Here is a 26,716-nt window from a genome sequence, read left to right as displayed (position 1 = left end):
AACATGTAAAGCGATGGCAAAGATTCACCAAACAGATTTGCCAAAATTTTGAAAGATAAAACGGTGTGAAATATTACAGAATTTTTGTGTAACTTGCAGTTTTTCAAAAATTTTACAAAATTTGGCCCTTTCATGACAGGCCCTGCCATCTTTTTGAAAAGTAGGTAAAGCTTAACAGGCTACAGTGATCATATAAAGCGATGGCCCAGATTTGACAGAATTTTGAATTTTGAGAAAACGGTTTCAAATTTTACATAATTTTTGTGCAACTTGCAGTTTTTCAAAAATTTTACGACATTTGACTCTTTCATCACAGGCCCTGCCATCTTTTTTTGAAAAGTGGGTAAAGTTTATCGGGCTACAGCTGATCATTGCACATCAATGTAGTGGGTCATTCATGGATGCAAAACGCCACCATTGATCTGTTGTGCTGCAAAATTTTTGCCATGAGGTGTCATTCTATAGATATTAATGGAGTTATTGAAGCAGGCGGAGCAGGCTATCACTTAGGGATCCATTGCGGGGAATGAGAAAATCATGATATTACTATGTAAAATGCTATAGAGGAAAATGGCGGATTGTGTTGTGGCTGAGGAGTGTAAGGGAGAGTGTCATGATCCAGGTCGGGGTTTGCCTGCTGCTTTTCGTTCCCCACCCTGGTCATGTAGGGGTTAACCTTTTCTGCCTCTCTCTGGGATGGGGGTGGCTTTTTCTCGACGCTGTTGCCAATAGCTCTTGTCAGTGATAGTTTCTGCTTTCGACTTGAGCTGCTGACCCAGTGCGTCCAGTGCATGTCCTTTGCCTTCTGTCTTAGTGTGCCCCTCTCCCGGTCTCCTGTTTAAGTGTGTTTCCATGTGCCTGTTCCCCCACCATGCATGTCCCTGTTTGTACTCTATCCTGCCCCGCTGTACTCGGTGTCTGTTTCTTCTGGTCCTACCAGGCTCTGACCCTTGTACTTGTGTTTGACTACGCATCCATCTCACCCCGTTCTGATACTGCGCTCCCAACCGGCTTCTGACCTTTGGCTTGTCTCCGACTCTGTTCTTCTCTCTCCCCTTCGTACTACGTTTCCAGCTGTGTATAACTCGGCTTGATCGACCTCTCTCCTGCCATCTATCGGTGGTTTTCCCACTACTGCAAGTCCTCACATGCGTGGAGTCACTGTTCTCTGCTCTTACTTGCCCGCTGGTGGTTGTATCTGGACTAGCGTCCCAGGTATCCACGACAGGGAGCTTTCAGAAACCCTCGCCTGCAGCACAAAGAAAGTTACCTGGCTCCTGTATGAAGTCCCTCAAATTGCTTTGGCTTTGTTCTGATTAGTTTGATTTGTTTCTCACCCTAGATTCATTCCCGACGTCACGCCTGATCTCGGTTATTGATTGACAGATCAAGTTAAACATTATTAAACGGAATTTGAGAAATGTCACAGACTTTCTAGCATAGCAGGATAGTGGGCATCAGTATATTCCCACGTTGTGTGGTGCTAACCCTGGCTCCCCTTCTTCATATGGATTTAGGAACTGGGTCAAGATTCCAGTTGCCCCTTTTTCCTACAAGGAATGAGCAGTGGAAGACAAACACAACACCAGCCTTCCCACTTAACATATAAGCCGTAGGTGCATTTTTTGCAATATGTGGGTGGTGGGTTACCCCATAGCGGTGCCATCTCTACTTCTACCTAAACTATTTCTAGAAGAACCGGTGATTAGGTAAATGTATGCAAAGAAAAAAGAGAAACTAATAATTTGCCTTTACATCCAACCCTTTACATTACTTTCAGCTATTGCAGTAAGCAGCAACCACACTGCATTTATATGTACAATATCTTAACTAAAAATGTAAGGAGTTGTCTAAATAAGACCATTCTTTCAAAATATACCCATGGACATCATAAAGGGGTTCTCTACTTAGGGCCAATTACAAAGACCACTCATTACCTTTGATGAATTCTACCCTGTCACTAATGTTAGAATATTGAGCTTATAGAGTTAATATACCGGTAGTTACACAAAACATATACAGAACAGTGACTATAGGGTTACATTCGGAATAAAAAAATATATTTAAAATTTTTGTGCAAAGCTGTTAGCCTCTATGTAAGAATAACTTCATGGTCAATCGCAGACCTTCAAGTAGTTGTCTTCTTGCACTTTCATAAATCCGATAACCATGGACATCTGGACATATTGGCCAGAGAATATCAGCATCGAGTACTTTTTAAGAGATTTATGTTTTTTTCCAACTGATTCTGATTTTTTTCTACAACTAATTGTGCTGATCTTTGCACACATGCACACTGTGTAGATACTAAATTCAGTATCCTATATAAGCGCCCGTAATAATGATCAGAGCATGATACAACCGCAATACAGTTGTGGCCAAATGTTTTAAAACTGACACATTTTTGTTTTTTTACAATTTGCTGCTTGAGTTTTTAAAGTGGCAATTTGCATAATTTCTAGATTGTTATGAAGTGGGAGCAGATGAACTGCCAAAATATTGCAAAGTCATTCCTTGTCATGAAAATTAACTTAATCGCAAAAATCGCATTTCAAATTATTTTGAGCCCTGCCACAAAATGACCAGTTTACATCATTCCAGTGATCTTCTCATTAGCTCAGGAGAAAGTGTTAGCGAGGACAAGGTAGCCGATAACACTCTGTATTGTTGATTGAATTATAAGAGCAGACTGGTTGAAATAAAAGGGGGCTTGTGCTTGAAATCACTGGCCATGATTCATCAAGACTGGCAGTTTTCAAGCAGGTCTTGATGAGGAGGCATGCTAGAATGAAAGATGCTCCTGATTCATTTAGAGGCGCACGCATGCGCCTTTGTGTGCGCCTCGTAACAATTCCTACTGCAATGTCAGAAGCTGGCTGGAGCTGGGCAAAAGTCACGTGAGAACACAAAAAGTAGAAAAAAAATGAAGCATAGTGTTGCATCAACTATGCAACTTTTCAAAGCCTTTTACACAAAAATTCTGGCATAAAAGCTTTGATGAAACAAGGTCGTTGTCTTTTTATGTTAACCATGGTTACCTCAAATTAAACACACAAAGTCATCACTGATTTCCATCATACAGGCTTTACAGTCAAGGACATTGCTGCTTGTAAGACTGCCCCTAAATCAACCATATATCGGATCATCAAGAACTTTAAAGTCAGGGGCTCAATTGCTGTGAAGAAAGCGTCATATCGCCCAAGAAATTCCACCACATGCCAGAACCACCTCCTAAAAAGAATTCAGCAATGGGATTGGTTCAATACCAGTGCAGAGCTTGCTCAAGAATGGCAGCAGGCTGATGTCAGTGCATCTGCACGCATGGTGACTCTCCAAAAAAGCATCAAGAACACATTGAAAGTACAGGGGTTGGGATGGACACAGATAAAAGAGAGCCATGTGCAAGGGCAAGATATGGGCCCTTTGCAGTCCAATAGTTTATTATAATGCACCCCTTCATGTATCTTTGACAAAAGCTGCTTGATGCTATGGAGGTAGAGATGGGCCCCCTTACCACACGTGCGGCTGCACGTTTGCCCCTGGAATGAACCGCAGCGGACAGAAGTAAAGTAATTTTCTCCGATGAAGCCCCATTAGACTGTTTGAGACATCTGAAAAAAGATTGTCCAGAGTAGAGAAAAATTGACACTGCCATGAGTCCTGTGTCTGCAACAGTAAAGCCTCCTGACCCCATTCATGAGTGGTGGCTTCTCATCCATGGAGGGGGTCACTCACAATTTACCTAACAAAATTCCCATGAATAAAGATCGGAATCTAAATCTCCTCCAACAGCAACTTCTCCCATCATCTAGGATGTGGTGATGTGCCATACCCCCATGATGGAGACCATGTCACAGGGCAAAAGTGAGAACTAAGTGGCTGGGGAAACAAAACATTGACATTTGGGCTCCATCGCCAAGAAACTCCCAAGATCCCATTGAGAACCTGCAGTCAATCCTCAAAAATCAACAAAAAACAGAAATTGTGATAACTCCGAAGTCTGATGAGACAAGAACGGGCGGCCATCAGTCAAGATCTGCCCAGAAGCCGATATCCAGCCACCGGGGAGAAGGGCAGAAGTGTGGAGAATAAGGGGCAGCGCTGGGAATGTTGAGACTTTACAGAAACTTTATGGATTTTTCAATAAACGTGTAAAAACTTCTGAAATGTTATCACTGCACTTCAATAACCAGAGAAATATCCCACTAAAAGATCGAAAAACACAAAAGTCGCAAAATGTAAAAATCTAAATTTGTGTCAGTCCTAAAACTTTCAGCTACAATTGTACGTGTCACAATGAGGCGATCGCTCTCGAAGAGCTTTTCTTTATAACCCTCATATCAGAATCTCAGGATGGACATCCTTGTCAGACGGGATTCACTCTGGAAACTAATACAAGATCACGCCATCTGCCTCATGGCTGGCACGTAAGGCTGGAGTCACACTACCATAGAATACAGCCGAGGACTATACAAGAAAACATTATATAGAATACAGTGGGTACGGAAAGTATTCAGACCCCTTAACATTTTTCACTCTTTGTTTCATTGCAGCCATTTGGTATATTCAAAAAAGTTCATTTTTTCTCATTACTGTACACTCTGCACCCCATCTTGACTGAAAAAATACAGAAATGTAGAAATTTTTGAAAATTTAATAAAAAAAAACTGAAGTATCACATGGTCATAAGTATTCAGACCCTTTGCTCAGACACTCCTATTTAAGTCACATGCTGTCTATTTCCTTGTGATCCTCCTGGAGATGGTTCTACTCCTTCATTGGAGTCCAGCTGTGTGTAATTAAACTGATAGGACTTGATTTGGAGCGGCGCACACCTGTCTATATAAGACCTCACAGCTCACAGTGCATGTCAGACCAAATGAGAATCATGAGGTCAAAGGACCTGGCCAAGGAGCTCAGAGACAGAATTGTGGCAAGGCAAAGATCTGGCCAAGGATACAACAGAATTTCTGCAGTACTCAAGGTTCCTAAGAGTACAGTGGCCTCCATAATCCTTAAATGGAAAAAGTTTGGGACCACCATAAGTCTTCCTAGACCTGGCCGTCCAGCCAAACTGAGCACTCGCGGGAGAAGAGCCTTGGTGAGAGAGGTAAAGAAGAACCCAAAGATCACTGTGACTGAGCTCCAGAGATGCAGTAGGGAGATGGGAAAAAGTTCCACAAAGTCAACTATCACTGCAGCCCTCCACCAGTCAGGCCTTTATGGCAGAGTGGTCCGACGGAAGCCTCTCCTCAGTGCAAGACATATGAAAGCCCTCATAGAGTTTGCTAAAACACATGAAGGACTCCCAGACTATGAGAAATAAGATTCTCTGGTCTGATGAGATGAAGATAGATCTTTTTGGTGATAATTCTTAGCGGTATGTGTGGAGAAAACTAGGCACTGCTCATCACCTGCCCAATACAATCCCAAAAGTGAAACATGGTGGTGGCAGCATCATGCTATGGGGGTGTTCTTCAGCTGCAGGGACAGGACGAATGGTTGTCATTGAAGGAAACATGAATGTGGCCAAGTACAGAGATATCCTGGATGAAAACCTCTTCCAGAGTGCTCTGGACCTCAGAGTTGGCTGAAGGTTCACCTTCCAACAAGACAATGACCCTAAGCACACAGCTAAAATAACAAAGGAGCAGCTTCAGAACAACCCTATGACCATTCTTGACTGGCCCAGCCAGAGCCCTGACCAGGGCCGGACTGGGACTAAAATTCAGCCCTGGCATTTGCAGTTACACAGGCCCACTTGTCACATGGTGACTGTATAATATTTTTGTACACTTGTAGGCAGGGCCGGTTTTAGGCAAAGTGGGGCCCTAGGCAAAGTTTAAAATGGGGCCCCAAATGCTAACATATTGCACATCACACAGAAGCATTCGGTTGTATTTACAAGCGCTGAGTTCAGGCCGCTAAATGAGTTTGATCGACAATACTGAAGTTGTTCATGCTTGTTTCCCGGCCTCTTTCCACCATCTGAGAAAGAATGATGGGACAGAACCATCACTAATAGATCACTAACAGATCACCATACAGTATCATGTTATCAGCAGCACATCTACAGTTTACACCGGCGATGTTGTGCTGAGAACAAGGATTTTTGTTCCGGCAAAAACAATCTGAATATGCAGCACTTTACTTGTTTAGTAAAATACACCCCACAGTCCTCCATATAGTATAATACACTCCCTATAGTCCTCCATATATTAAAATATACTGCTCAGTCCTCCACATAGTATGATACACTCCTCATAGTCCTCCATATAGCATAATACATTCCTCATAGTGTTCCATATAGTATAATGCACCGCCATAGTCATCCTTGTAGTACAATTCACTTCCCATAGTATAATGCACCCCATAGTTCTTCATATAGTATAACGTATTCCCCATAGTCCTAAAATCTAATACAGCCCCCCATAGAATATAATACAGCCCACCTCCCCATAATACATAATGTACCCCCATAGAATATAATGCAGCCCCCCATAGTATATAAGACAGCCTCCCCCAGAGAATATAATATACCCCCCATAGTATATAACACAGCCTCACCCATAGAATATAATATACCCCCATAGTATATAACACAGCCTCCCCCATAGAATATAATATACCCCCCATTGTATATATCAAAGCCCGCATAGTATATAGCACAACCCGCATAGTATATAGCACAGCCTGCATAATATAGCATAGCCTGTGTAGTAGTATACAGCACAGCCCGCGTAGTAATATACAGCACAGCCCACACAGTAGTATATACAGCACAGCCCACACAGTAGTATACAGCACAGCCCACACAGTATACAGCACAGCCCACACAGTAGTATATACAGCACAGCCCACACAGTAGTATATACAGCACAGCCCACACAGTAGTATATACAGCACAGCCCACAGAGTAGTATATACAGCACAGCCAACAAAGTAGTATATACAGCACAGCCCACACAGTAGTATATACAGAACATACCCATAATCCTGTAGAATTTAAGCCCGCAAGGGCAGGTGTTGTGAATTCTGTTTTCGGGCTCCCTCCTGTGTTCATGAATGGTACTTCAGCTGGTTCTGTCCATGGACTTTCTCTGGTGCCTGTGGGTGTTTCTGAGTTTCCTTCCACAGGTGACGAGGCTAATTTGTTAGTGGGCTGCTCTATTTAACTCCACTTGGATCTTTGCCTGATGCCAGCTGTCAATGTTGTAGCATTGGTCTAGTTCGCTCCTGGATCTTCCTGGTTACCTGTTTCCTCCAGCAGAAGCTAAGTTTTGCTTTGCTTTTTTCTTGTTTGCTATTTTTTCTGTCCAGCATGCTTATGTGAATTTTGCCTTGCTTGCTGGAAGCTCTGGGACGCAGAGGGGCGCCTCCGCTCCGTTAGTCGGTGCGGAAGGTATTTTTCCCTGCACTCTCTGTGTGGCTTTTGTAGGGTTTTTTGCTGACTGCAAAGTGACCTTTCCTATCTTCTGTCTGTTTAGTAAGTCGGGCCTCTCTTTGCTAAATCTATTTCATCTCTGTGTTTGTGATTTCATCTTACTCACAGTCAATATATGTGGGGGGCTGCCTTTTCCTTTGGGGAATTTTCTCTGAGGCAAGATAGGCTTATTTTTCCTATCTCTAGGGCTAGCTAGTTCTGAGGCTGTGATGAGGCGCCTAGGTCATGATAGGAGCGCTCCACGGCTATTTCTAGTGTGCGTGATAGGATTAGGGATTGCGGTCAGCAGAGGTTCCACTTCCCAGAGCTGGTCCTGTATTAATGTGCTATCAAGTCTTTTCTGGTGCTCTAACTACCAGGTCCACTATTTGTCCTAACCACCAGATCATAACAGTACAGCTGGCCCAAAGTATTGATGCATCTCAATAGAGGGATAAGTGAAGCTCTGAGACCATTTTTTTTTCTTTGCAGCGTGTTCTGTCTCACTTTTCCCCTTTACCTCTGGGTGGTTCAGAACACAGGTGTAGACATGGACATTCAAGGTCTGTCCTCTTGGATGGATAATCTCACTACAAGGGTACAAAACATCCAAGATTTTGTGGTTTAGAATCCGATGTCAGAGCCTAGGATTCCAATTCCTGATTTGTTTTTTGGTGATAGATCTAAGTTCTTGAATTTCAAAAATAATTGTAAATAGTTTCTAGCTTTGAAACCTCGCTCCTCAGGTGATCCTGCTCAACAAGTAAGGATCATTATTTATTTGTTACGTGGTGTCCCTCAAGACTGGGCATTTTCCCTTGCGCCAGGAGATCCGGCATTGCGTGATGTGGATGCGTTTTTTCTGGCGCTCGGATTGCTTTATGACGAACCTAATTCAGTGGATCAGGCAGAGAAAATCTTGCTGGCTCTGTGTCAGGGTCAGGATGAAGCAGAGATATATTGTCAGAAGTTTAGGAAGTGGTCTGTGCTCACTCAGTGGAATGAATGTGCCCTGGCAGCAATCTTCAGAAAGGGTCTCTCTGAAGCCCTTAAAGATGTCATGGTGGGATTTCCCATGCCTGCTGGTCTGAATGAGTCTATGTCTTTGGCTATTCAGATCGATCGGCGCTTGCGTGAGCGTAAAACTGTGCACCATTTGGCGGTACTATCTGAGCATGGGCCTGAGCCTATGCAGTGTGATAGGACTTTGACCAGAGCTGAACGGCAGGAACACAGACGTCGGAATGGGCTGTGTTTTTACTGTGGTGATTCCACTCATGCTATCTCCGATTGTCCTAAGCGCACTAAGCGGTTCGCTAGGTCTGCCACCATTGGTACGGTACAGTCAAAATTTCTATTGTCCGTTACTCTGATTTGTTCTTTGTCTTCCTACTCTGTTATGGCATTTGTGGATTCAGGCGCTGCCCTGAATTTGATGGACTTGGAGTATGCTAAGCGCTGTGGTTTTTTCCTGGAGCCCTTGCAGCATCCTATTCCATTGAGAGGAATTGATGCTACGCCTTTGGCCAAGAATAAGCCTCAGTACTGGACCCAATTGACCATGTGCATGGCTCCTGCACATCAGGAGGATATCCGTTTTTTGGTGTTACATAATCTGCATGATGTGGTCGTTTTAGGGTTACCATGGCTACAGGTCCATAATCCAGTATTGGACTGGAAATCTATGTCTGTGTCCAGCTGGGGTTGCCAGGGGGTACATGGTGATGTTCCATTTTTGTCAATTTCGTCTTCTACTCCTTCTGAAGTTCCGGAGTTTTTGTCGGATTATCAGGATGTATTTGATGAGCCCAAAGCCAGTGCCCTACCTCCTCATAGGGATTGTGATTGTGCAATTAATTTGATTAATGGTAGTAAGTTTCCTAAGGGCCGATTGTTCAATTTATCTGTGCCAGAACACGCCGCTATGCGGAGTTATATAAAGGAATCCTTGGAGAAAGCCCATATTCGCCCATCGTCATCACCGTTGGGAGCAGGGTTCTTTTTTGTGGCCAAGAAGGATGGTTCTTTGAGACCTTGTAGTGATTACCGCCTTCTTAATAAAATTACTGTCAAATTTCAGTATCCTTTGCCGTTGCTGTCCGACTTGTTTGCTCGTATTAAAGGGGCTACTTGGTTTACCAAGATAGACCTTAGAGGGGCGTATAATCTTGTGCGTATTAAACAGGGCGATGAATGGAAAACAGCATTTAATACGCCTGAGGGCCATTTTGAGTACCTGGTGATGCCATTCGGGCTTTCCAATGCTCCATCAGTATTTCAGTCCTTTATGCATGACATCTTCCGAGAGTACCTGGATAAATTCCTGATTGTGTATTTGGATGATATTTTGGTCTTTTCGGATGATTGGGAGTCTCATGTGAAGCAGGTCAGAATGGTGTTCCAGGTCCTTCGTGCTAATTCCTTGTTTGTGAAGGGGTCAAAGTGTCTCTTTGGAGTTCAGAAGGTTTCATTTTTGGGGTTCATTTTTTCCCCTTCTACTGTCGAGATGGACCCTGTTAAAGTCCAGGCCATTCATGATTGGACTCAGCCGACATCTGTGAAGAGCCTGCAAAAGTTCCTGGGCTTTGCTAATTTTTATCGTCGCTTCATCGCTAATTTTTCTAGTGTTGCTAAACCGTTGACTGATTTGACCAAGAAGGGTGCTGATGTGGTCAATTGGTCTTCTGCGGCTGTGGATGCTTTTCAGGAATTGAAGCGTCGTTTTTGTTCTGCCCCTGTGTTGTGCCAGCCAGATGTTTTGCTCCCGTTTCAGGTTGAGGTTGATGCCTCTGAGATTGGAGCAGGGGCTGTTTTGTCGCAAAGAAGTTTTGATGGCTCGGGAATGAAGCCATGTGCTTTCTTTTCTAGAAAGTTTTCGCCTGCTGAGCGCAATTATGATGTTGGTAATCGAGAATTGTTGGCCATGAAGTGGGCATTCGAGGAGTGGCGTAATTGGCTTGAAGGAGCCAAGCATCGCGTGGTGGTCTTGACAGATCACAAAAATTTGACTTATCTTGAGTCTGCCAAACGGTTGAATCCGAGACAGGCTCGATGGGCGTTATTTTTCTCCCATTTTGATTTTGTGGTTTCGTACCTTCCGGGCTCTAAGAATGTGAAGGCTGATAGACCTGACCGTTGCCCAGCAGAGAAACTGTTTGTCCCTTATAAATGGACTAGCAGAGTTATCTCTGAGCTTCATTGTTCGGTGTTGGCTGGGCATCCTGGAATCTTTGGTACCAGAGATTTCGTGGCTAGATCCTTTTGGTGGCCTTCTTTGTCACGGGATGTGCGTTCTTTTGTGCAGTCCTGTGGGACTTGTGCTCGGGCTAAGCCCTGCTGTTCTCGTGCTATTGGGTTGCTTTTGCCCTTGCCGGTCCCGAAGAGGCCCTGGACGCATATTTCTATGGATTTTATTTCGGATCTCCCCGTCTCTCAAAAGATGTCAGTCATTTGTGTGGTTTGTGATCGCTTTTCTAAGATGGTCCATTTGGTACCCTTGTCTAAATTGTCTTCCTCCTCTGATTTGGTGCCATTGTTTTTCCAGCATGTGGTTTGTTTACATGGCATCCCGGAGAACATCGTTTCGGACAGAGGTTCTCAGTTTGTTTCGAGGTTTTGGCGATCCTTTTGTGCTAGGATGGGCATTGATTTGTCTTTTTCCTCGGCTTTCCATCCTCAGACAAATGGCCAAACCGAACGTACTAATCAGACGTTGGAAACGTATCTGAGATGCTTTGTTTCTGTGGATCAGGATGATTGGGTGTCCTTTTTGCCGTTGGCTGAGTTTGCCCTTAATAATCGGGCCAGCTCGGCTATTTTGGTTTCGCCGTTTTTCTGCAATTCTGGTTTCCATCCTCGTTTCTCTTCAGGGCAGGTTGAGTCTTCGGACTGTCCTGGTGTAGATACTGTGGTGAATAGGTTGCAGCAGATTTGGACTCATCTGGTGGACAATTTGACATTGTCCCAGGAGAAGGCTCAACGTTTCGCTAACCGCCGGTGCTGTGTGGGTCCCCGACTTAGTGTTGGGGATTTAGTTTGGTTGTCGTCTCGTTATGTTCCTATGAAGGTTTCCTCTCCTAAGTTTAAGCCTCGTTTCATTGGTCCATATAAAATTTCTGAGGTTATCAATCCTGTGTCATTTCGTTTGGCCCTTCCAGATTCTTTTGCCATCCATAATGTGTTTCATCGGTCGTTATTGCGGAGATACGTGGCGCCTGTGGTTCCATCCGTTGACCCTCCTGCTCCGGTGTTGGTTGAGGGGGAGTTGGAGTATGTGGTGGAGAAGATTTTGGATTCTCGTATTTCGAGACGGAAACTCCAGTACTTGGTCAAGTGGAAGGGTTATGGTCAGGAGGATAATTCCTGGGTTTTTGCCTCTGATGTTCATGCGGCCGATTTGGTTCGTGCCTTTCATTTGGCTCATCCTAGTCGGCCTGGGGGCTCTGGTGAGGGTTCGGTGACCCCTCCTCAAGGGGGGGTACTGTTGTGAATTCTTTTTTCGGGCTCCCTCCTGTGGTCATGAATGGTACTTCAGCTGGTTCTGTCCATGGACTTTCTCTGGTGCCTGTGGGTGTTTCTGAGTTTCCTTCCACAGGTGACGAGGCTAATTCGTTAGTGGGCTGCTCTATTTAACTTCACTTGGATCTTTGCCTGATGCCAGCTGTCAATGTTGTAGCATTGGTCTAGTTCACTCCTGGATCTTCCTGGTTACCTGTTTCCTCCAGCAGAAGCTAAGTTTTGCTTTGCTTTTTTCTTGTTTGCTATTTTTTCTGTCCAGCATGCTTATGTGAATTTTGCCTTGCTTGCTGGAAGCTCTGGGACGCAGAGGGGCGCCTCCGCTCCGTTAGTCGGTGCAGAAGGTATTTTTCCCTGCACTCTCTGTGTGGCTTTTGTAGGGTTTTTTGCTGACTGCAAAGTGACCTTTCCTATCTTCTGTCTGTTTAGTAAGTCGGGCCTCTCTTTGCTAAATCTATTTCATCTCTGTGTTTGTGATTTCATCTTACTCACAGTCAATATATGTGGGGGGCTGCCTTTTCCTTTGGGGAATTTTCTCTGAGGCAAGATAGGCTTATTTTTCCTATCTCTAGGGCTAGCTAGTTCTGAGGCTGTGACGAGGCGCCTAGGTCATGATAGGAGCGCTCCACGGCTATTTCTAGTGTGCGTGATAGGATTAGGGATTGCGGTCAGCAGAGGTTCCACTTCCCAGAGCTGGTCCTGTATTAATGTGCTATCAGGTCTTTTCTGGTACTCTAACTACCAGGTCCACTATTTGTCCTAACCACCAGATCATAACAGGCAGGGTCCTCGCCCCTCTGTATCAGTCCGTCATTGTTAGTTTGTTTACTGTATGTGATATTTGTAACTTGTATGTAACCCCTTCTCATGTACAGACCATGGAATCAATGGTGCTATATAAATAAATAATAATAATAATAATAATAATAACAGACCACACAGTAGTATATACAGCATAGCCCACAGAGTAGTATATACAGCACAGCCCGAACAGTAGTATATACAGCACAGCCCGCACAGTAGTATATACAGCACAGCCCGCACAGTAGTATATACAGCACAGCCCACACAGTAGTATATACAGCACAGCCCGCACAGTAGTATATACAGCACAGCCCACACAGTAGTATACAGCACAGCCCACACAGTAGTATATACAGCACAGTCCACACAGTAATATATACAGCACAGCCCACACAGTAGTATATACAGCACAGCCCACACAGTAGTATACAGCACAGCCCACACAATAGTATATACAGCACAGCCCACACAGTAGTATATACAGCACAGCCCACACAGTAGTATATACAGCGCAGCCCACACAGTAGTATATACAGCACAGCCCACACAGTAGTATATACAGCACAGCCCACACAGTAGTATATACAGCACAGCCCACACAGTAGTATACAGCACAGCCCACACAGTAGTATATACAGCACAGTCCACACAGTAGTATATACAGCACAGCCCACACAGTAGTATATACAGCACAGCCCACACAGTGGTATACAGCACAGCCCACACAGTGGTATACAGCACAGCCCACACAGTAGTATATACAGCACAGCTCACACAGTAGTACATACAGCACAGCCCACACAGTAGTATATTCAGCACAGCCCACAAAGTAGTATACAGCACAGCCCACACAACTGTAACTGAGGCAATGAGAGACTAGCACAGCCCACATCTCATCTCCCATACCACTCCCCCCCCCCCCCCATTGGTCTAGTTCGCTCCTGGATCTTCCTGGTTACCTGTTTCCTCCAGCAGAAGCTAAGTTTTGCTTTGCTTTTTTCTTGTTTGCTATTTTTTCTGTCCAGCATGCTTATGTGAATTTTGCCTTGCTTGCTGGAAGCTCTGGGACGCAGAGGGGCGCCTCCGCTCCGTTAGTCGGTGCGGAAGGTATTTTTCCCTGCACTCTCTGTGTGGCTTTTGTAGGGTTTTTTGCTGACTGCAAAGTGACCTTTCCTATCTTCTGTCTGTTTAGTAAGTCGGGCCTCTCATTGCTAAATCTATTTCATCTCTGTGTTTGTGATTTCATCTTACTCACAGTCAATATATGTGGGGGGCTGCCTTTTCCTTTGGGGAATTTTCTCTGAGGCAAGATAGGCTTATTTTTCCTATCTCTAGGGCTAGCTAGTTCTGAGGCTGTGACGAGGCGCCTAGGTCATGATAGGAGCGCTCCACGGCTATTTCTAGTGTGCGTGATAGGATTAGGGATTGCGGTCAGCAGAGGTTCCACTTCCCAGAGCTGGTCCTGTATTAATGTGCTATCAGGTCTTTTCTGGTACTCCAACTACCAGGTCCACTATTTGTCCTAACCACCAGATCATAACAGGCAGGGTCCTCGCCCCTCTGTATCAGTCCGTCATTGTTAGTTTGTTTACTGTATGTGATATTTGTAACTTGTATGTAACCCCTTCTCATGTACAGACCATGGAATCAATGGTGCTATATAAATAAATAATAATAATAATAATAACAGACCACACAGTAGTATATACAGCATAGCCCACAGAGTAGTATATACAGCACAGCCCGAACAGTAGTATATACAGCACAGCCCGCACAGTAGTATATACAGCACAGCCCGCACAGTAGTATATACAGCACAGCCCGCACAGTAGTATATACAGCACAGCCCATACAGTAGTATACAGCACAGCCCACACAGTAGTATATACAGCACAGTCCACACAGTATTATATACAGCACAGCCCACACAGTAGTATATACAGCACAGCCCACACAGTAGTATACAGCACAGCCCACACAATAGTATATACAGCACAGCCCACACAGTAGTATATACAGCACAGCCCACACAGTAGTATATACAGCACAGCCCACACAGTAGTATATACAGCACAGCCCACACAGTAGTATATACAGCACAGCCCACACAGTAGTATATACAGCACAGCCCACACAGTAGTATATACAGCACAGCCCACACAGTAGTATACAGCACAGCCCACACAGTAGTATATACAGCACAGTCCACACAGTAGTATATACAGCACAGCCCACACAGTAGTATATACAGCACAGCCCACACAGTGGTATACAGCACAGCCCACACAGTAGTATATACAGCACAGCTCACACAGTAGTATATACAGCACAGCCCACACAGTAGTATATTCAGCACAGCCCACAAAGTAGTATATACAGCACAGCCCACACAGTAGTATATACAGCACAGTCCACACAGTAGTATATACAGCACAGCCCGCACAGTAGTATATACAGCACAGCCCGCACAGTAGTATATACAGCACAGTCCACACAGTAGTATATACAGCACAGTCCACACAGTAGTATATACAGCACAGCCCACGCAGTAGTATATACAGCACAGCTCACACAGTAGTATATACAGCACAGTCCACACAGTAGTATATACAGCACAGTCCACACAGTAGTATATACAGCACAGCCCACGCAGTAGTATATACAGCACAGCTCACACAGTAGTATATACAGCACAGTCCACACAGTAGTATATACAGCACAGCCCACACAGAAGTATATACAGCACAGCCCACACAGTAGTATATACAGCACAGCCCACACAGTAGTATACAGCACGGCCCACACAACTGTAACTGAGGCAATGAGAGACTAGCACAGCCCACATCTCATCTCCCCTACCACTTCCACCCCCCCCCCCCGATAATGGCCTCACAGTCCAGTAAGAAAAAACAAAAAACACACTCCTCACCTCTCCTCTTGCCTGCGCTGCTCCCTGCTCCTGTCTCGGCGGCTGCAGTCTGCCCGGGACACAGCAGTTGGGTGATGATATGACGTCATCGCGCACCCGCAGTGTCAGAGGCAGAGCGGGGAATGATGGGAGAGGGAGTGTCAGTGGACGCTCTCTCCTCCATCATTGCATTGAACTATACCGGCGTCATAGATGCCGGTATAGTTGAATGCGGCGGCAGGACTCGTGGGAGAGGGGGGAAGAGTGCAGCGGCCCACTACTGGCACCGGCCCTTCTGGAATTTACCAGAAGTGCCCAATGGCCAGTCCGGCCCTGGCCCTGACCTAAACTCAATTGAGCATCTCTGGAGAGATCTGAAAATGGCGTCCACCAACGTTCACCATCCAACCTGACGGAACTGGAGAGGATCTGCAAGGAAGAATGGCCGAGGATCCCCAAATCCAAGTGTCAAAAGCTTGTTGCATCATCACCAAGAAGACTCATGGCTGTACTAGCTCAAAAGGGGCTTCTCCTCAATACTGAGCAAAGGGTCTGAAGACTTATGACCATGTGATATTTCAGTTTTCTTTTTTAATAAATTTGCAAAAATTTCTACATTTCTGTTTTGTTTTTGTTTTTTTAAATTTAACAAATGGCTGCAATGAAACAATGAGTGAAAAATTTAAAGGGGTCTGAATACTTTCTGTACCCACTGTAGATAAAATAGATATATACAGATAGGACATATAGATATATAGATGTAATTGACACACACACATATATATGTATATATTAGATAGATAGAAAGATAGATAGATAGATAGATAGATAGATAGAAGAAAAGCCGATAATACATCTGTCGGAGAAGAAGAAAACCAATGAAAGATGGACACCTGAGCTAAAATAAACAATTTTTATTGAAGACAAAAATCTAAAAAAGTATATAAATACAACAATACAGACAACAATAGAACAGATGCAATGAAAAAAGAAAGGCAACACTAGTGCCACGCACAAGAAAAAATAATCAGGTAAACTTTACACAGGATACATATAAATATATGCCTATAAATAATCAAAGTAGGTGAGCTGATTACTCCACATGCGTACAGATCCAAGATAATAATTGTGCATATAGCTAATAGAGCATAGGAGTAGCTACACCAACATTAACCCCTTACCGGCATCGGACGTACTATACCGTCCGATGCCGGCTCCCCTGCTTTGATGCAGGGCTCCGCGGTGAGCCCGCACCAAAGCCGGGACATGTCAGCTGTTTTGAACAGCTGACATGTGCCCGTAATAGGCGCGGGCAGAATCGCGATCTGCCCGCACCTATTAACTAGTTAAATGCCGCTGTCAAACGCAGACAGCGGCATTTAACTACCGCTTCCGGCCGGGCGGCCGGAAATGACGTCATCGCCGACCCCCGTCACATGTCCGGGGGTCGGCGATGCGTCTCCATTGTAGCCATAGAGGTCCTTGAGACCTCTATGGTTACTGATTGCCCGTCGCTGTGAGCGCCACCCTGTGGTCGGCGCTCACAGCACACGTGCAATTCTGCTACATAGCAGCGATCAGCAGATCGCTGCTATGTAGCAGAGCCGATCGTGCTGTGCCTGCTTCTAGCCTCCCATGGAGGCTATTGAAGCATGGCAAAAGTAAAAAAAAAAAGTTTAAAAAAATGTGAAAAAAATAAAAAAAACATAAAAGTTTAAATCACCCCCCTTTCGCCCCAATCAAAATAAATCAATAAAAAAAATATCAAATCTACGCATATTTGGTATCGCCGCGCTCAGAATTGCCCGATCTATCAAATAAAAAAAAGTATTAACCTGATCGCTAAACAGCGTAGCGGGAAAAAAACTCGAAACGCCAGAATTACGTTTTTTTGGTCGCCGCGACATTGCATTAAAATGCAATAACGGGCGATCAAAAGAACGTATCTGCACCGAAATGCTATCATTAAAAACGTCATCTCGGCACGCAAAAAATAAGCCCTCAACCGACCCCAGATCACGAAAAATGGAGACGCTACGAGTATCGGAAAATGGCGCAATTTTTTTTTTTTTTTTTTTTAGCAAAGTTTGGAATTTTTTTTCACCACTTAGATAATTAGATTAGAAATAATAAAAGATTGCGCCCCCCGAGGAAGCAACGTATGCGAAACGCGCGTTGGGGCCCCTCTTACCACGCACAAGTAACAGGTTGGTTCAGTGTTTTCAATCTTTTATTATTTCTTACTCTCCACCTCTATCCTTTGCTACCATCCGGGATCTAGCCTGGCTTTACCCACTGTGTATCTATGGGACGTCCCCGGTATAATATTGGTTCATACTATTTCCAATAGGCTATATGGGTTTCCTGATGGTGCTAGGTTTATATGAAAGTAATTGCTTGTATGTGTATACTCTGGACCCCCCCCCCTTTTTTGATGTGGTACGCCATGGAGCCTTTTAATGTTGGTGTAGCTACTCCTATGCTCTATTAGCTATATGCACAATTATTATCTTGGATCTGTACGCATGTGGAGTAATCAGCTCACCTACTTTGATTATTTATAGGCATATATTTATATGTATCCTGTGTAAAGTTTACCTGATTATTTTTTCTTGTGCGTGGCACTAGTGTTGCCTTTCTTTTTTCATTGCATCTGTTCTATTGTTGTCTGTATTGTTGTATTTATATACTTTTTTAGATTTTTGTCTTCAATAAAAATTGTTTATTTTAGCTCGGGTGTCCATCTTTCATTGGTTTTCTTATATACAGTGGGGCAAAAAAGTATTTAGTCAGTCAGCAATAGTGCAAGTTCCACCACTTAAAAAGATGAGAGGCGTCTGTAATTTACATCATAGGTAGACCTCAACTATGGGAGACAAACTGAGAAAAAAAAATCCAGAAAATCACATTGTCTGTTTTTTTATCATTTTTTTTGCATATTATGGTGGAAAATAAGTATTTGGTCAGAAACAAACAATCAAGATTTCTGGCTCTCACAGACCTGTAACTTCTTCTTTAAGAGTCTCCTCTTTCCTCCACTCATTACCTGTAGTAATGGCACCTGTTTAAACTTGTTATCAGTATAAAAAGACACCTGTGCACACCCTCAAACAGTCTGACTCCAAACTCCACTATGGTGAAGACCAAAGAGCTGTCAAAGGACACCAGAAACAAAATTGTAGCCCTGCACCAGGCTGGGAAGACTGAATCTGCAATAGCCAACCAGCTTGGAGTGAAGAAATCAACAGTGGGAGCAATAATTAGAAAATGGAAGACATACAAGACCACTGATAATCTCCCTCGATCTGGGGCTCCACGCAAAATCCCACCCCGTGGGGTCAGAATGATCACAAGAACGGTGAGCAAAAATCCCAGAACCACGCGGGGGGACCTAGTGAATGAACTGCAGAGAGCTGGGACCAATGTAACAAGGCCTACCATAAGTAACACACTACGCCACCATGGACTCAGATCCTGCAGTGCCAGACGTGTCCCACTGCTTAAGCCAGTACATGTCCGGGCCCGTCTGAAGTTTGCTAGAGAGCATTTGGATGATCCAGAGGAGTTTTGGGAGAATGTCCTATGGTCTGATGAAACCAAACTGGAACAGTTTGGTAGAAACACAACTTGTCGTGTTTGGAGGAAAAAGAATACTGAGTTGCATCCATCAAACACCATACCTACTGTAAAGCATGGTGGTGGAAACATCATGCTTTGGGGCTGTTTCTCTGCAAAGGGGCCAGGACGACTGATCCGGGTACATGAAAGAATGAATGGGGCCATGTATCGTGAGATTTTGAGTGCAAACCTCCTTCCATCAGCAAGGGCATTGAAGATGAAACGTGGCTGGGTCTTTCAACATGACAATGATCCAAAGCACACCGCCAGGGCAACGAAGGAGTGGCTTCGTAAGAAGCATTTCAAGGTCCTGGAGTGGCCTAGCCAGTCTCCAGATCTCAACCCTATAGAAAACCTTTGGAGGGAGTTGAAAGTCCGTGTTGCCAAGCGAAAAGACAAAAACATCACTGCTCTAGAGGAGATCTGCATGGAGGAATGGGCCAACATACCAACAACAGTGTGTGGCAACCTTGTGAAGACTTACAGAAAACGTTTGACATCTGTCATTGCCAACAAAGGATATATTACAAAGTATTGAGATGAAATTTTGTTTCTGACCAAATACTTATTTTCCACCATAATATGCAAATAAAATGTTAAAAAAAACAGACAATGTGATTTTCTGGATTTTTTTTCTCAGTTTGTCTCCCATAGTTGAGGTCTACCTATGATGTAAATTACAGACGCCTCTCATCTTTTTAAGTGGTGGAACTTGCACTATTGCTGACTGACTAAATACTTTTTTGCCCCACTGTATATATTATGGCGGAGTATTGATTTCGTTTGCCCCCCCTATAGGTTTACTAATACATCTGTCGGGTTCTGTAAAATCACTGCAGGAGCCGACAGGATAGAAGATATGGATTACACACAGCAAATACATATAGGATAGATATACAGATATCTGTGACAAAATACAATTAGTACAGTATGTGTGCAGCTTACTGTACATGTATTTAATTAATAATAGATTATCTTTCTGAAAAACATGGTGTGGGCTCCTGCATAATTTTCTTAACCAGCAGAGGGAAAGCCGATGGCTGGTGGCTGATGTTTGTAGCCTGGGAAGGGGGTAATACCCATGGAGCTTCCCAGGATATTAATATCAGCTCACAGATGTATACTTAGCCTTTACTGGCAATTAAAATGGGGAACCCTAAAAAAGAAGATGTAGGGTTCCCCTATAATTAATAACCAGCAAAGGCTATGCAGACAGCTGCGGGCTGATATTAGAAGCCTAGGAAGGAGCCATGGAAACTGCCTCCCCCAGGCCAGCTCTCAAACGGTGAATCTCTAAGATGTACCAATTCTGGCACTTAGCCTCGCTCTTCCCACTTGCCCTGTAGAGGTGGCAAGTGGGGTGATAGTTGGGGAAGTTGATGTCACCTTTGTATTGTCAGGTGACATCAAGCCCGGAGGTTAGTAATGGAGAGGTGTGTGATTGACATAGATAATTGATCTATGTAAAAGCTTATGTTAAAATCGCATTGCGGTCGGATGTAAATTGGATTCTAGGTGTGAAAAATCGGCTTGTACTCGCATGACACTCGTGCGACTCTCGGCTGTGAGAATCGGACCAATTTTTTTTTTACATTTAGTGTGACTCTAGCCTTATACTACATCTCCTCTGAAGTGACGGCCATATACGTGTTGTTCTGGGATGTAGAAGCGGGGGTATAAACCTGGACTCGCAGCAATCAGCTGATCAACAGTGTGACTGTGTAACTATAGGGACTTCATATACAACTTTCAATGTGGGGGCCCATAGTGCACCAATCAGAACGCAACTACATAGCATGATCCTTGGAGTATAATCTAACATCTAGTGCTGATCACAGCAGCTGAACCCCCTTAGATGCTGCTGTCAATTGTGACAGCTACCTTTAAGAGTTTGGAAATGGCGTGCTGATGGCATTGTCATGGCAGTCAGTGGCCTACTGATGGACCCCATGTTTGTACCCCACAGGCCAGGCTTCATAGAATAGCGGTAATTGTACAACACAGCGTAATATTAGGATATTGCAGGGCGCTATACAAGGACTCAGTGGCGTACCGCTAACAGTGGCCTCTATGGGGCCCGTGACTTGGGTTCCTCAACCTGCCTGGCATCACATTTTCAACTGTGTGGGGGGCATTATACTGTTTGGAGGAACTATAATACAATGTGGAGGGGCCGTTATACCGTGTGTAGGGTTATGAAGGGCCATTACAGGGCTATGAAGGGCCGTTATACTGTAAGAAGGGCCGTATTGGAGCCAACATACTGTGTTGGGGTCACTGTGGTGGTATCATACTTTGCGGGTTGGGGATAATGTAGGGCACTGTGTAAGAATTCACTCTGTGGGCATTCTACAATGTATAGGGGGCACTTTTGTTGGTATCATACTTTATGGAGGCCATGAAAGGGGTATCTTAACCCCTTCACGCTGCAGCCCTTTTTTGTTTTTGCGTTTCTGTTTTTCGCTCCCCTTCTTCCCAGAGCCATAATTTTTTTATTTTCCCGTCAATATGGCCATGTGAGGGCTTGTTTTTTTGCGGGAGGAGTTGTACCTTTGAACGAGACCATTGATTTCACCATATCAAGTACTCGAAAATGGGAAAACAATTCCAAGAGCGGTGAAATTGGTCCTGGTTTTTGGATTTTTTTTTACCATCTTCACCAAATCCTAAACCTGTCCTGCCATTATGATTCTCCCGGTCATTACGAGTTTGTCTGTACCAACCATGCATAGGTTGCTTTTTATTTAAATGGTGAAAAAAACGAGAAGTTTGCTAAAAAAAAAAAAATTGCGTCATTTTTACGTGACCCGTAGCGTCTCCATTTTTCGTGATCTGAATTTGGGTGAGGGCTTATTTCTTGCGTGCCGAACTGACGTTTTTAATGATATCATTTTGGTGCGGATATGATATTTTGATCGTCCGTTATTCCATTTTAATGCAATGTTGCGGTGACCAAAAACATGTAATTCTGGTGTTTTTACTTATTTTTTGCTACACCATTTACCGATTGGATTAATTCTTTTTATAGCTTGACAGATCGGGCGATTCTGAGCGCAGCGATTCTAAATATGTGCATTTTTTTCTTTTCTTTGTTTATTTTGAATGAGGCAAATGTATTTTTAATTTTTTTAAATATTGTTAAAAACATTTTTTTTTTACTTTTTGCATGCATCAATAGTCTCCATAGGAGACTAGAAGCTGCAGTTGTCCGACATCATACTACATACAGGTGATGATCAGATCACCTGTGTGTAGCAGAAATGCTCACTTGCTATGAGCACTGATCACTCATAGCAATCCGGCAATGACAACCACAGGGGTCTCCTGCAGACCCCGGGTTGTCATGCCAACCCATTGGCAACCCGCGGTCATGTGACACTGGCGCTGATCACGATTCCACCCACGGCTGTTAGAGGCACATGTCAGCTGTTCAAAACAGCTGACATGTGCCAGGAAAGATGCGGGATCAGCGTCGGAGCTCACATCAAAGTGAGACATGACATGTACAGCGCATGTCGTGAAGGGGTTAATGCGAACACTAGGGGGCTTCAGTATGAAAATAATTATTTTGTAAAGGCTGCAAAGTTGTGAGATATGAAGCACGGTGGCTCAGTAGTTAGCACTGCAGGCTTATAGCTCAAGGGTCCTGGGTACAAATCCCACCAAGGACAACATCTGCAAGGAGTCTGTATGTTCTCCCTTTGATTGTGTGGGTTTCCTACAGATTCTCAGGTTTCCTCCCACGTTCCAAAGACATACTGATAGGGAATGTAGATTGTGAGGACAGTGATGATGACGTCTGTAAAGTGCTGCGGAATGAATGGCGCTATATAGGTGAGATAAATAAAGATGCTCTTCTGTGAGCGTATCTTTGTAAAAGAAAAGTAACTTATTAGGTATTGCCGTATATCTGTACAGAAGAAAAGCAATGATATATTTACTCCATAAGGTGATTGCAAAAAAACCCACAAAAAACTAAACGTCAGAATCACTGGATTTTGGTCTCTTCTACTTCATCCAAAAAAAAATGGAATAAAAAGAGATGAGTAAGTCATACTGCCCCGAAAATAGTAACAATAAAAACCAAAGCTCATACGGCAAATAACAGACCAGATACAACTTTATGGAGTGGAAAAAAATTAAGTTCTCGCTCCTGGAAGACGAAGGAGAGAAATTGAATGCAGTGAAAGGCCCCAGGGACTGTGTCACCCAGTGGTCCTGATTGAGGACATCTATGGGACGGTTTATGGCTGCGTTCTTCAATACACAACATTATAAATCACCCTTACCCAGAATATTTATTTTACTCATATAGCACCATTAATTCCACAGCGCTTTACACATATTATCATCACTGTCCCCATCGGGGCTCACAATCTAGAGTCCCTATCAGTATGTCTTTGTAAATGTGGAAGGAAACTGGAGAACCCGGAGGAAATCCACGCAAACATGGGGAGAACATACACACTCCTTGCAGATGTTATCCTTGGTGGGATTTGAACTAACCACTGAGCCACCGTACAGAGCTAACCACTGAGTCACCGTACAGTGCTAACCACTGAGCCACCGTACAGTGCTAACCACTGAGCCACCGTACAGTGCTAACCACTGAGCCACCATACAGTGCGAACCACTGAGCCACCGTACAGTGCTAACCACTGAGTCACCACCGTACAGTGCTAACCACTGAGCCACCACCGTACAGTGCTAACCACTGAGCCACCGTACAGTGCTAACCACTGAGCCACCGTACAGTGCGAACCACTGAGTCACCGTACAGTGCTAACCACTGAGCCACCTCCAGTGCTAACCACTGAGCCACCGTACAGTACTAACCACTGAGCCACCGTACAGTGCTAACCACTGAGCCACCATACAGTGCGAACCACTGAGTCACCGTACAGTGCTAACCACTGAGCCACCGTACAGTGCTAACCACTGAGCCACCGTACAGTGCTAATCACTGAGCCACCATACAGTGCGAACCACTGAGCCACCGTACAGTGCTAACCACCGAGCCACCGTGCAGTGCTAACCCCTGAGTCACCGTACAGTGCTAACCACTGAGCCACCGCACAGTGCTAACCACTGAGCCACCGTACAGTGCTAACCACTGAGCCACCGTACAGTGCGAACCACTGATCCACGTACAATGTTAACCACTGAGTCACCGTACAGTGCTAACCACTGAGCCACCATATAGTGCTAACCACTGAGTCACCGTACAGTGCTAACCACTGAGCCACCGTACAATGCTAACCACTGATTCACCGTACAGTGCTAACCACTGAGCCACCGTACAATGCTAACCACTGAGTCACCGTACAGTGCTAACCACTGAGTCACCGTACAGTGCTAACCACTGAGTCACCGTACAGTGCTAACCACTGAGCCACCGTACAATGCTAACCACTGAGTCACCGTACAGTGCTATCCACTGAGCCACCATACATGGCTAACCACTGAGCCACCGTACAGTGCGAACCACTGAGCCACCGTACAGTGCTAACCACTGAGTCACCATACAGTGCTATCCACTGAGCCACCATATAGTGCTAACCACTGAGTCACCGTACAGTGCTATCCACTGAGCCACCATATAGTGCTAACCACTGAGTCACCGTACAGTGCTATCCACTGAGCCACCGTACAGTGCTAACCACTGAGTCACCGTACAGTGCTATCCACTGAGCCACCATACAGTGCTAACCACTGGGCCACCGTACAGTGCGAACCACTGAGCCACCGTACAGTGCTAACCACCGAGCCACCGTGCAGTGCTAACCACTGAGCCACCGTACAGTGCTAACTACTAACCGCTTACAATCTGGCTTCCGGTCACACCATTCCACTGAAACTGCCCTAACTAAGGTCACCAATGACCTCTTAACCGCCAAGAGCAAGCGACACTACTCTGTCCTCCTCCTCCTGGACCTGTCCTCTGCCTTTGACACAGTGGACCATTCCCTGCTGCTGCAGACCCTCTCATCCCTTGGAATCACAGACTTGGCCCTATCCTGGATCTCATCACACCTAACAGACCGTACATTCAGCGTCTCCCACTCACCCACCACCTCCTGACCTCGCCCCCTATCTGTCAGAGTCCCACAAGGTTCAGTCCTAGGGCCCCTGCTCTTCTCCATTTACACCTTTGGCCTGGGACAGCTCATAGAATCTCACGGCTTTCAGTATCATCTCTATGCTGACGACACACAGATATACATCTCTGGACCAGATATCACCTCCCTACTAACCAGAATCCCTCAATGTCTGTCCACTATTTCATCCTTCTTCTCCGCTAGATTTCTGAAACTTAACATGGACAAAACAGAATTCATCATCTTCCTCCCATCTCACACGACCCCCCCCCCCCCCCAACGAACCTATCCATTACAGTAAATGGCTGCCCACTCTCCCCAGTCCCACAAGCTCGCTGCCTCGGGGTAATCCTTGACACTAATCTCTCCTTCAAACCACATATCCAAGCCCTTTCCACTTCCTGCCGCCTCCAACTCAAAAATATTTCACGGATCCGTTCATTCCTCAACATGAATCTGCAAAAACCCTAGTCCATGCCCTCATCATCTCTCGCCTCGACTACTGTAACCTCCTGCTCTGTGGCCTCCCCTCTAACACTCTCGCACCCCTCCAATCAATTCTAAACTCAGCTGCCCGACTAATCCACCTGTCCCCCCGCTATTCCCCGGCCTCTCCCCTCTGTCAATCCCTTTACTGGCTCCCCATTGCCCAGAGACTCCAGTACAAAACCCTAACCATGACGTACAAAGCCATCCACAACCTGTGTCCTCCATACATCTGTGACCTCGTCTCCCGGTACTTTCCTACCCGCAACCTCCGATCCTCACAAGATCTCCTACTCTACTCCCCTCTTATCTACTCTTCCCACAATCGTATACAAGATTTCTCTCGCGCATCCCCCCTACTCTGGAACCCTCTACCACAACACATCAGACTCTCGCCCACCATCGAAACCTTCAAAAAGAACCTGGAGACCCACCTCTTCCGACAAGCCTACAACCTGCAGCTACCACCGATCGACCAAACCGCTGCACGACCATCTCTATCCTCACCTACTGTATCCTCACCCATCCCTTGTAGATTGTGAGCCCTCGCGGGCAGGGTCCTCTCTCCTCCTGTACCAGTTATGACTTGTATTGTTTAACCCCTTAGTGACAGAGCCAATTTGGTACTTAATGACCGAGCCAATTTTTGCAATTCTGACCACTGTCACTTTATGAGGTTATAACTCTGGAACGCTTCAACGGATCCCGCTGATTCTGAGATTGTTTTTTCGTGACATATTGTACTTCATGTTAGTGGTAACATTTCTTCGATATTACTTGCGATTATTTATGAAAAAAACGGAAATATGGCGAAAATTTTTAAAATTTTGCAATTTTCAAACTTTGTATTTTTATGCCCTTAAA

The 26,716-nt window shown here is 44.8% G+C and overlaps 1 protein-coding gene across 2 annotated transcripts in view; it reads right to left on the bottom strand.

Annotated features, from left to right (window-relative positions):
* CAPSL (calcyphosine like) overlaps positions 1-26,716 on the bottom strand; it is a 52,648-nt gene that overhangs the window by 21,837 nt on the left and 4,095 nt on the right. The window lies entirely within an intron of this gene.

This window comes from Ranitomeya imitator, chromosome 1 (assembly GCF_032444005.1).
Source record: "Ranitomeya imitator isolate aRanImi1 chromosome 1, aRanImi1.pri, whole genome shotgun sequence".
NCBI classification, from domain to species: domain Eukaryota; kingdom Metazoa; phylum Chordata; class Amphibia; order Anura; family Dendrobatidae; genus Ranitomeya; species Ranitomeya imitator.
The sequence above is the reverse complement of the archived record's forward strand: the minus strand, read 5'-3'. Positions and strand labels throughout refer to the sequence as shown.